The 12,154-nt window shown below is 45.3% G+C and overlaps 1 pseudogene; it reads right to left on the reverse strand.

Moving 5' to 3' along the window:
* Positions 1-11,680: 11,680 nt before the first annotated feature.
* LOC134944701 (5S ribosomal RNA) lies at positions 11,681-11,799 on the reverse strand (annotated as a pseudogene).
* Positions 11,800-12,154: the final 355 nt, after the last annotated feature.

Here is a 12,154-nt window from a genome sequence, read left to right on the forward strand (position 1 = left end):
AATTCCTCCATCGGAGCACTCCGCTGCTCGCACCACGCAACATATTTTCGCCAAATACGGCGATAATGCTTCGCGGTGACTTCCTTCCTTGCCTTTATCAAGGTAGGAATGACTTCTTCCGGAATGCCTTTTCCTTTTAGGATCTGGCATTCAAACGCCATGCCGTCAAACGCAGCCGCGGTAAGTCTTGAAAAAGACAAGGACCCTGCTGAAGCAGGTCCCTTCTCAGAAGTAGAGGCCACGGATCGTCCGTGACCATCTCTTGAAGTTCCGGGTACCAAGTCCTTCTTGGCCAATCCGGAGCCACTAGTCTTACTCCTCTTTGCCGTATAATCCTCAATACCTTTGGTATGAGAGGCAGAGGAGGAAACACATATACCGACTGGTACACCCAAGGTGTTACCAGCGCGTCCACAGCTATTGCCTGCGGATCTCTTGACCTGGCGCAATCTGTCCAGTGTTTTGTTGAGGCGAGACGCCATCATGTCCACCATTGGTTTTACCCAACGGTTTAATAGCATGTGGAAAACTTCTGGATGAAGTCCCCACTCTCCCGGGTGAAGGTCGTGTCTGCTGAGGAAGTCTGCTTCCCAGTTGTCCACGCCCGGGATGAATACTGCTGACAGTGCTATCACGTGATTCTCCGCCCAGCGAAGGATCCTGGCAGCTTCTGCCATTGCCCTCCTGCTTCTTGTGCCGCCCTGTCTGTTTACATGGGCGACTGCCGTGATGTTGTCCGACTGGATCAACACCGGTCTTCCTTGAAGCAGAGGTTCCGCCTGGCTTAGAGCATTGTAGATTGCTCTTAGTTCCAGAATGCTTATGTGAAGAGACTTTTTCAGGCTCGACCACACTCCCTGGAAATTTCTTCCCTGTGTGACTGCTCCCCAGCCTCTCAGGCTGGCATCCGTGGTCACCAGGATCCAATCCTGCATGCCGAATCTGCGGCCCTCCAATAGATGAGCCTCCTGCAACCACCACAGAAGGGATACCCTTGTCCTCGGCGACAGGGTTATCCGCAGGTGCATCTGAAGATGCGACCCTGACCATTTGTCCAACAGATCCCTTTGCATGGAATCTGCCAAAAGGGATTGCTTCGTAAGAAGCTACCATTTTTTCCCAGGACTCTTGTGCATTGATGTACAGACACCTTTCCTGGTTTTAGGAGGTTCCTGACCAGGTCAGATAACTCCTTGGCTTTTTCGTCGGGAAGAAAAACCTTTTTCTGAACTGTGTCCAGAATCATCCCCAGGAACAGCAGACGAGTTGTCGGCATTAATTGGGATTTTGGAATATTCAGAATCCATCCGTGCTGCTTTAGCACCTCTTGAGATAGTGCTAAACCCATCTCTAGCTGTTCTCTGGACCTTGCCCTTATTAGGAGATCGTCCAAGTATGGGATAATTAATACGCCTTTTCTTCGAAGAAGAAATATTATCTCGGCCATTACCTTTGTAAAGACCCGAGGTGCCGTGGACAAACCAAACGGCAGCGTCTGAAACTGATAGTGACAGTTTTGTACAACGAACCTGAGGTACCCCTGGTGTGAGGGGTAATTGGAACGTGGAGATACGCATCCTTGATGTCCAAGGATACCATAAAGTCCCCTTCTTCCAGGTTCGCTATCACTGCTCTGAGTGACTCCATCTTGAACTTGAACTTCTTTATGTACAGGTTCAAGGACTTCAGATTTAGAATAGGCCTTACCGAGCCATCCGGCTTCGGTACCACAAAAAGAGTGGAATAATACCCCTTCCCTTGTTGTAGAAGAGGTACCTTGACTATCACCTGCTGAGAATACAGCTTGTGAATGGCTTCCAAAACCGTCTCCCTTTCTGAGGGGGACGTTGGTAAAGCAGACTTCAGGAAACGGCGAGGTGGCTCTGTCTCTAATTTCAACCTGTACCCCTGAGATATTATCTGCAGGATCCAGGGATTTACCTGCGAGTGAGCCCACTGCGCGCTGTAATTCTTGAGACGACCGCCTACCGCCCCCGAGTCCGCTTGCGAAGCCCCAGCGTCATGCTGAGGCTTTTGTAGAAGCCGGGGAGGGCTTCTGTTCCTGGGAAGGAGCTGCCTGTTGCTGTCTCTTCCCTCGTCCTCTGCCTCGTGGCAGATATGAATAGCCCTTTGCTCTCTTATTTTTAAAGGAACGAAAGGGCTGCGGTTGAAAGGTCGGTGCCTTTTTCTGTTGGGGAGTGACTTGAGGTAGAAAGGTGGATTTCCCGGCCGTAGCCGTGGCCACCAAATCCGATAGACCGACCCCAAATAACTCCTCTACGCATCGCCTGTCCACTGTCGTGTCCATAAAGCTCTTCTGGCCGAAATGGACATAGCACTTACCCGTGATGCCAGTGTGCAGATATCTCCCTGTGCATCACGCATATAAAGAAATGCATCCTTTATTTGTTCTAACGACAGTAAAATATTGTCCCTGTCCAGGGTATCAATATTTTCGATCAGGGACTCTGACCAAACTACCCCAGCACTGCACATCCAGGCAGTCGCAATAGCTGGTCGTAGTATAACACCTGCATGTGTGTATATACCTTTTTGGATATTTTCCATCCTCCTATCTGATGGATCTTTAAGTGCGGCCGTCTCAGGAGAGGGTAACGCCACTTGTTTTGATAAGCGTGTTAGCGCTTTGTCCACCCTAGGAGGTGTTTCCCAGCGCTCCCTAACCTCTGGCGGGAAAGGGTATAAAGCCAATAACTTCTTTGAAATTAGCAGTTTTTTATCGGGGCACCCCACGCTTCATCACACACGTCATTTAATTCTTCTGATTCGGTAAAAACTACTGGTAGTTTTTTCACACCCCACATAATACCCTGTTTAGTGGTACCTGTAGTATCAGCTAAATGTAACATCTCCTTTATTGCCAAAATCATATAACGTGTGGCCCTACTGGAAAATACGGTTGATTCGTCACCTTCACCACCGGAATCAGTGCCTGTGTCTGGGTCTGTGTCGACCGACTGAGGCAAGGGGCGTTTTACAGCCCCTGACGGTGTTTGAGGCGCCTGGACAGGCACTAATTGAGTGTCCGGCCCCTCATGTCGGCAAACGACTGCTTAAGCGAGTTGACGCTATCCCGTAATTCCACAAATAAAGGCATCCATTCTGGTGTCGACCCCCTAGGAGGTGACATCCTCATATTTGGCAATTGCTCCGCCTCCACACCAATAACGTCCTCATACATGTCGACACACACGTACCGACACACAGCAGACACACAGGGAATGCTCTATACGAAGACAGGACCCACTAGCCCTTTGGGGAGACAGAGGGAGAGTCTGCCAGCACACACCAAAAAGCGCTATATATGACAGGGATAGCCTTATGATTAAGTGCTCCCTTATAGCTGCTTTTATATTAATATATATTGCCATTTATTTTGCCCCCCCTCTCTGTTATACCCTGTTTCTGTAGTGCAGTGCAGGGGAGAGACCTGGGAGCCTTCCTGACCAGCGGAGCTGTGACAGAAAATGGCGCCGTGTGCTGAGGAGATAGGCCCCGCCCCTTTTTCGGCGGGCTCGTCTCCCGCTATTTAGTACATTTAGGCAGGGGTAAATATCTCCATATAGCCTCTGGGGCTATATGTGAGGTATTTTTAGCCTTTTTAAAGGTTTTCATTTGCCTCCCAGGGCGCCCCCCTCCCAGCGCCCTGCACCCTCAGTGACTGCCGTGTGAAGTGTGCTGAGAGGAAAATGGCGCACAGCTGCAGTGCTGTGCGCTACCTTAAGAAGACTGCAGGAGTCTTCAGCCGCCGATTCTGGACCTCTTCTTGCTTCAGCATCTGTGAGGGGGCCGGCGGCGTGGCTCCGGTGACCATCCAGGCTGTACCTGTGATCGTCCCTCTGGAGCTTCATGTCCAGTAGCCAAGAAGCCAATCCATCCTGCACGCAGGTGAGTTCACTTCTTCTCCCCTCTGTCCCTCGTTGCAGTGATCCTGTTGCCAGCAGGAATCACTGTAAAATAAAAAACCTAAGCTAAACTCTCTAAGCAGCTCTTTATGAGAGCCACCTAGAATTGCACCCTTCTCGGCCGGGCACAAAAATCTAACTGGAGTCTGGAGGAGGGTCATGGGGGGAGGAGCCAGTGCACACCACCTGACCTGTAAAAGCTTTACTTTTGTGCCCTGTCTCCTGCGGAGCCGCTATTCCCCATGGTCCTTTCAGGAACCCCAGCATCCACTTAGGACGATAGAGAAATGACGAGCAACTTTGCAGTTTTTTAATTTTGCAACATATATTGTTGACATAATTTAGGTTTGCTGTACTTATATTTTGATATCAATAAAAAAATATTTGATTTTAATTCACATAACATAACACTAAAAATGTGGACAATCTTGCACACGATCACAACACCACATAGCAAACATTTTAGCAACAGACACTACATCTTAAAACACAGTACAGATGCAATTCACAATCTGCACACTCACAAATTATGAAAACTGAATTTGCTGCATCACCCAACAACAAAATCCTCATCAACGATATAGTCAGTGTTTATACCATACTGAAATGCAGACAAACACAAAAATTCTAAGAGGTGACGTAGGTGTACTTCAAACAAAGTAAAGAAACATTTGAGCTTCAGGAGTAACAGTACATACAGTAGATGAAAGCACTAACTGTACCTGCAAAGTAGAAATATTCAACAATATTAGCTACAAAAATCCATTGACCCATACACTATTGCCATGTAGGCATCAGGCCCGAATACATTACAACATTAAGTCAAGCCATTTTCTAACCAGCCCCCCCCCCCAAAAACAAACAAAAAAAAAACAAACAAACAGAAAACCACCTTTTTAGCTTAGATTAAAAAAACACACACAGAAAAACAAACAAAACATTACCAACACAAAATAAAAAATAAGGCTTATGTTCCAAAAACATAGAGGATTAATCATCAGAAATACATTACATTACAGCACAGTATAAAGCAGATTAAAGTATGTTCAAATATTAAAACAGCTTAAAGTTGGTTTTGAAAAAAAAAACAACAACTTACCAGCCTTACTGAGCCAATCAGAGTCCCGGACATAAGCTGCCAGCACCACCTCTGGAGGGATAAGGCTCTGCAGGGGATCCTCATAATCTAAATATGTGGCCACAAAGAAATGGCCACCTCCTGTTTCACGTGTTGACTTTGCCTCCTTGGTCATTTTGGCTTTCACACGGTGAAATATTATAGAAATGCTTTCTACAGCAGAGCAGAGCTGCTGGTGATCAAAGCCTTCCCCAACTGCCCCCCTCCCGCGGGACACTGAAACCTGTGGGTGGGACAGTGGGGCAGCATCCAAATAGCGGGACTTGTCCCGCTGGAATCAGGACAGCTGGGAGGTATGGTACGAGTCAGACCAATTGTTTATGAAAGCTAAAAATAGGCTCCGCCACTGTTTTTAGGATCAGAAGAACAGGTTTAGGTAATGTATCTATAAAGCTTCTAAATAAATAATGGGCATCGGAGGTGAGGGAGTGGCTTGAAGGGTATAGTATATAGGTGGTCATTCCGAGTTGTTCGCTTGTTGCCGATTTTCGCTATGCTGCGATTTGTTGCTAAATGCGCATGCGCATGGTACGCAGGGCGCATGCGCTTAGTTATTTAACTAAAAACGTAGTAGTTTTGCTGTTGTTCGTGCGGCGCTTTTCAGTCGCACTGCTGATCGGTGAGTGATTGACAGGACAGGTGCGTTTCTGGGTGGTAACTGAGCGTTTTCTGGGAGTGTGCTAAAAAACGCAGGCGTGTCAGGTAAAAACGCGGGAGTGTCTGGAGAAATGGTGGAGTGGCTGGCCGAACGCAGGGCGTGTTTGTGACGTCAAACCAGGAACTAAACGGACCAAGCTGATCGCAATCTGTGAGTAGGTCTGGAGCTACTCAGAAACTGCAAGAAAATATTTAGTAGCAATTCTGCTACTCTTTCGTTTGCTATTCTGCTAAGCTAAGATACACTCCCAAAGGGTGGTGGCCTAGCGTTTGCAATGCTGCTAAAAGCAGCTAGCGAGTGAACAACTCGGAATGACCACCATAGACTCTAGTAATAATTGGGGTCTAACCCAGTTACTTCCTTTAGGGAAGTATATCCAAACCTCAGTTCTCAAGGAACACTAACAGTCCAGGTTTTAGTGATATCTATGCTTGAGCACAGGTGACTTAGGGTGTCATTCAGACCTGATTGCACGCTAGCAATTTTTGCAGCGCTGTGATCAGATAGTCGCCGCCTACAGGGGAGTGTATTTTAGCTGTGCAAGTGTGCGATTGCATGTGCAAAAAATATTTGTGCAGTTTCTGAGTTGCCCAGAACTTACACAGCCACTGCGATCACTTCAGCCTGTCTGGGCCCGGAATTGATATCAGACACCCGCCCTGCAAATGCTTGGACACACCTGCATTTTTCCAAACACTCCCAGAAAACGGTCAGTTGCCACCCACAAACACCTTCTTCCTGTCAATCTCCTTACGATCGGCTGAGCGAATGGATTCTTCATAAAACCCATCGCACAGCAATAATCCACTTTGTACCCGTGCGACACACCTGCGCAGGCCCGGCGCATACCGCTCAGCAAAGGGATGCAGTGCAGGTAGGCGCCAGAGGAGAGAGGCGTTCTACCCGATCTGCATCCCTGTGCTGAGTTCCCCTGCCCTGCTGATGCCGGCTGCTGCACCTTTCAAACTCTATGACAGGCAGCGGAGCCGGCATTATGAAGCCTCCTCTCCTCCTCCTTTTCCTCCCCTGTCACAGACTCACAGTGTGCTGGGCATGGGGGCGTGGCCAGGCTGGCAAACAAGGCGGCTGTGTGCTCGGTGCGCTCCTGCCTGCTGGACTTGGAAAGAGAAAATGCAGGGAATAAATAGACTCTTCTGTATCGGGCGCTATAAATGTATTGGGTAATTTAAATTTAAAACACCTGATAAATAATCAATTTATTTGCTGCTCTTATATGGCGACTGGACGCCTTAATTACAGATAGAAAAAGTGTTATGTTTTAGGAAAAAAACAATTAAGGAGCGCTAGTATCATAAAAATTCTTTAATAAACCAAAGGAGCAGTAAAACCACCTATATAAGGTTCAATTAGAAATATGATACACATACAATGCAATGTAATATATTATTTGTAAATATATATAAATTCTGCTGAATTGGCTTTTTCTAAAAACACAGTGTTGCAGTCCATTTTTTAGAGTGTCATGGTGCTGGTATCATCCAAGATAAATAAGGCTTATTTGCAATAATTAGCAGTCCTGGACTTTAGGATAAATACGGGTGTAGTTCAAATACTTTAATACTTTAAAGATAGACGCTCACCCCTACTTGAATTTGACAGTTCTCACCCGTAATTTGTGAGGCGCTGATTCCTGTCATTAGCGGTAAAGCAGAATGAACTTCCAGCGGCTGCTGGGCGCCTTTACCTGAATGTATCAGGAGGGCAAGCCGCGAGTTCTGTATAGTACGTCTGCAGCATGGGGCTACTCAAGCACAGCGTAGATCGGTTGAAATAAGATGTCCAGTGTTAGGCAGCAGGGGGGAGCATATTGAAGCTTAAATATCAATTTAGGATGATCCATGGGTATAACCAGCAGTGGATAGGCAGTAACTGTGACCCTCAACGCGTTTCTCCGCTCTAGATAGCCGGTGGTTTCTTCAGGAGGTGTCAATGTCTATACAGCAGGTAGAAGGGTATTTAAATAAGTTACAGCCAATCGGCTCAGAATCTCTTAATTAACACCTGGATGGTGTAATCAGGTTTCACACTCTGCTATATTCATTGCAAAGAATTCACTTGTTAAAATCAAATATAGGTATTTAATATAGTTTTAAAAAATCACATAAGCATGTCAAAAATAGCAAACAACAAAAATGATAATAGTAACGTTGATTTTAGAGAGTGGTGAGAGATAAAAGACCTTATACAAATATGTAAATTCATGTAGGAGCATATAGAGATATTTTAGAGTTAACTTGATCTAGAAAGATACATATTTGCGATATTAAGTTGTGATCGCTTTCAATAAAGATCAAATTTATTAATTCCTTCTCCTATTTTATTTTTACTTTTCACATCTATAAATAAATATTTGTCATTCTTTCACCACTCTCCATCTATTTGGAAAGTCCTAGGTTATTCAAACAGCTGCGGTAGCCAAGTGGATACGCAACCCAACTAACTTGGCTACCGCAGCTGTATGAATAACCTAGGACTTTCCAAATAGTTGTCTCTCTCTGGCATGCCACATTATTTATTTTAAACATTGTCTGCAGATGGAGAGTGGTGAAAGAATGACAAAGATTTATTTATAGATGTGAAAAGTAAAAATAAAATAGGAGAAGGAATTAATAAATTTGATCTTTATTGAAAGCGATCACAACGCCTCCTCTTGCCCACCTAACCCAGACTGTCAGCCTGGAGCTGCAGAGAGATGCCAGGCGCCCGCTGAGAATTTGTTACTAGCGTCTAGCTCCTTTCCCACACAGCAGCAGCCAGAGGTAGGAGCTCACTTCCGGCTCTGGCAGTGTGCGTTATGGGAGAGATGTCATGACGTCTCTCCCATAGTTCCGAGGAGCGGGCAGCCAGAGCAGACAGACAGCAGTGGTCAGACACAGGAGCAGGGCTTAAGGCGAGTATTTTTTTCTGTGTGTAAGCGGCGCTACTACACGAGGCATAACTACAGGGTGCATAACTACAGGGGCATAACTACAGGGGACATAACTACTGGGGATATAACTACTGGGGACATAACTATATGGGGGCATAACTACTGGGGCCATAACTACAGGTGACATAACTACTGGGGCCCTGACTAAAGGGGGCATAACTACATGGGGCATAACTACAGGGGCATTACTACTGGGGACAATACTACTGGGGTAATACTACAGGGGGCAATACTACACAGGGGCATTAGCACTGGGGGCAATACTACATGGGGCAATACCACTGGAGGCATTACTACTGGGGGCACTACTAACGAGGGGGCTATTCATAAGGGGCATCACTCCTGGGGACATAAGGGACACTACTACTGAGGGCACTGCATAAGGGGCACCACCACTACAGTGGCCATTGCATAAGGGGCACTACTACTGTGGGCATTGTATAAAGGGCACTACTGCTGTGGACATTATGTATATTAGGGGTGCTACTACTGTGGGCATTGTGTATAGGGGACACTAATGTGTATCATAACATTGAATGTGGGATACCATTGCATGACCACGCCCCATTCTTTTTGAGACCGTGCCCCTTTTTTGCAGCATGCTCAATTCCTTTGATTACATAGGCACTGGGGGGTGAGTTCCACCACCTCTTTAGGACCACTTTAAGCACTGAAGGCAGCTACAGTGAGCCCTATGTGGATGACCTCTTGAAGTCTCTCATTCTCATCCTTTAATATTGCCTACTGTTGTGACAGCTTCCCGTTTCAGCCTCTAAAGCAGTCCCTGCCCAATTGGCAGGCCAGTGCTCCTGTCAAAGGAACAATGTACAAAACTCGTGTTAGTATATACTGTGTGTTGTACATATTTATCATTAGACCCCCAATCCCAGGCTATGCTCCTTTGGGTGTCTGCAGAGACAAACAGTGCCATCTTGGAAGCTGATATGGAGAGGGGTTATAATGTGCCAACTTACTGTTCCAGTGCCCCCCCTTCATGCAACTTAATTTATGGACAAGACTGCATAAATTAAAAGAAAAAGACAAAGTGCCTAAAAGTACATAACCGAATACAATTTCTTTGTTAAATAATATTCTGGATAAAGCATTATAAACGAAACAATTAATATACGTTGTTACAAATCATTTATGTACAATAGTTAAATAACATTACCGCGGCGGTGTAAGTCGCCTGGAGGCAAGTTGGAGTTTTGTCCCTCTTCCCCTTAAATAAACAAGGGAATACAAGTATGGCATGTGTGTGTGCATGTGTGTGTGGGTCTGAGGTGTGGCACTCCACAATCAAACAATGGGACAATAGGTGTTTTATATATATATATATATATATATATATCGCGCATGACTTACAGAATTATACCAGAGCCCATAGGGAATTGGCAGGGCACCAGCTACGCTGTGTGAAAACACAAGATTCAACCGTCTGCAGCATGCAGAATTAGCGATCACCGGTTGTACCTATATAACTTTCAAGCAGAGGTGGGGGGAGGCATTTGATATGCCAGCTGTCGGAATCCCTGCGCTCACCATACTGACGCCGGATTCCCAACAGCCGGCATACCTACAACTATTCTCCCTCTTGGGGTGTACACGACACCCCTGCAGGGAGAAAAAAAAGCATGGTACGCGTAGGGCGCCAATGTGCCCGCAGCATGGCAAGTGCAGCGAGCCCGCACGGGGCTCTTTTGTGCTCACCCCGCTGCCTGGATGCCGTGGTCGGGAACCCAGCACCGGGATGCTGGACGCTGGGGTCCCAAGCGTCGGCATAACATACTACACCCGAGGTGGGTACACCATTGCTTGCTGCAGCACAGGTTGGGTGGTACCAGGAGGGAGCCATCCTGTCCCCTCTTGCAGGAGTTAGCAGGGCTCCAGGGATAGAGCTAGTTAAATATGCAGCAGTCACAGGTGTGCCTTCCATCAGCAGTGCGAATGTTTAATGTCTGAATTGTATATGCATTTTTTTATTGTTAGTGACTTTGCTATTTTACTGTAATTGCTGTATTTGCACAAAGGAATTTCGTCTGTTAAACTTGTTTTTACCAATGACAATAAAACTGTATTGTATTGTAGGAGCTCCATTGGAAGAGAAGCACGGGCACACTTGGATCCTGCTGTGAACCACACAGGTGCTGCTGGGATTACACCTCTGCATTACAGCATTATCTAACATCCCAGCTCAATTGCTACAGTGAAAGCTCTGACATTACTCACAGCTACATCTACTTCCCTTATGAGATGATAACATTCGGAATTCTCTGTGACATTGCATAAATACACATTAAAAAGATCACTGTTGGACATTAGTCATTTTCACATTATTGAACAGTGTCTGAAACTTGAATAGCCTCACTATAGTACAGTACATATGTGTACTACATTTACCATTGCAGCCAGGAGAATGTGTAATGTGGTAATGTCATTTGGCTGACCTACAGTATTTGCATTCACCACTCATCCAAGACTGACACACAGTTACCTAATAATTCCAGTACAAAGTATATGAACACCTTTACTGTTACATCATGTAATGCAATAAATCTGGGTAGAATTACATAATTCTGTATAATAAAAACTAGAAAATAAACAAATTAAAAAAATGCTGACTTATTGCTCTTGGAAAGGGCATGGTCTTTTTGAAAAGCAAAAGACAAAAGCGACTATATGCCTTTTCCAAGGCACACTTATAAAATGTAAAATATTAATATATTTAAATTTTACTTTTATTAGGATATACTAAAAATGGAGGGGGGGGGGGGGGGGCATTTAATGTGTGTTCGATAATTGCACAAATGCTGCAATTTCTAGGTGAGAAAAGTTAGGTAGATGAGCGAAAATGTTTGTATTCCCTTAATTATCAAAAGGATTCTTTTATTTTCCTATAAGGGGAATATATTTGTGGGAATAAGTGGCTCTGTTAGGCTCAGCTTTATTGTGTCAAAAGATCACGATTTGGTATATGAGAATAGATTACTGGCGTGAGAGAATAAAAATACCTACAGTACCTAATATTTCCTGGTGGTCGCCCATCCAGGTACTGACCAGGCCCTGCAGTGCATAGCTTCCAAGATCAGACGAGATTGGGCATACTCAGTGCGGTCTGACCGTAGGTAAGTGAATCTCCCACACGTGCAATCAATCCAAACATACAGACATTCATGCAATTTGTATATTAGAATAATAGGTTTGTGCTAACAAGTGCCTAAATATCATTCAATATACTGGTTAATGCACTAAGTAGAAGATATTGCCGAATAGCGTGTATCGTGATGTGTAATTCTCAACATATGTGTACACTGAATTTATAAAGGAGCAAGAGCCAAGTCCATGTTTCTTAACACTTCTGCTGTTCGATCATCTGTTTTAACATCGAATGACAGAATGAGCGAGTGGCAAAAAAAACAGACAGTGGCTCAGAAATATAGAGTAGAGGGGTACTTCTGCTGACAGAGTCACTTATTCCCACA

This window comes from Pseudophryne corroboree, chromosome 1, assembly GCF_028390025.1.
Source record: "Pseudophryne corroboree isolate aPseCor3 chromosome 1, aPseCor3.hap2, whole genome shotgun sequence".
NCBI lineage: Eukaryota > Metazoa > Chordata > Amphibia > Anura > Myobatrachidae > Pseudophryne > Pseudophryne corroboree.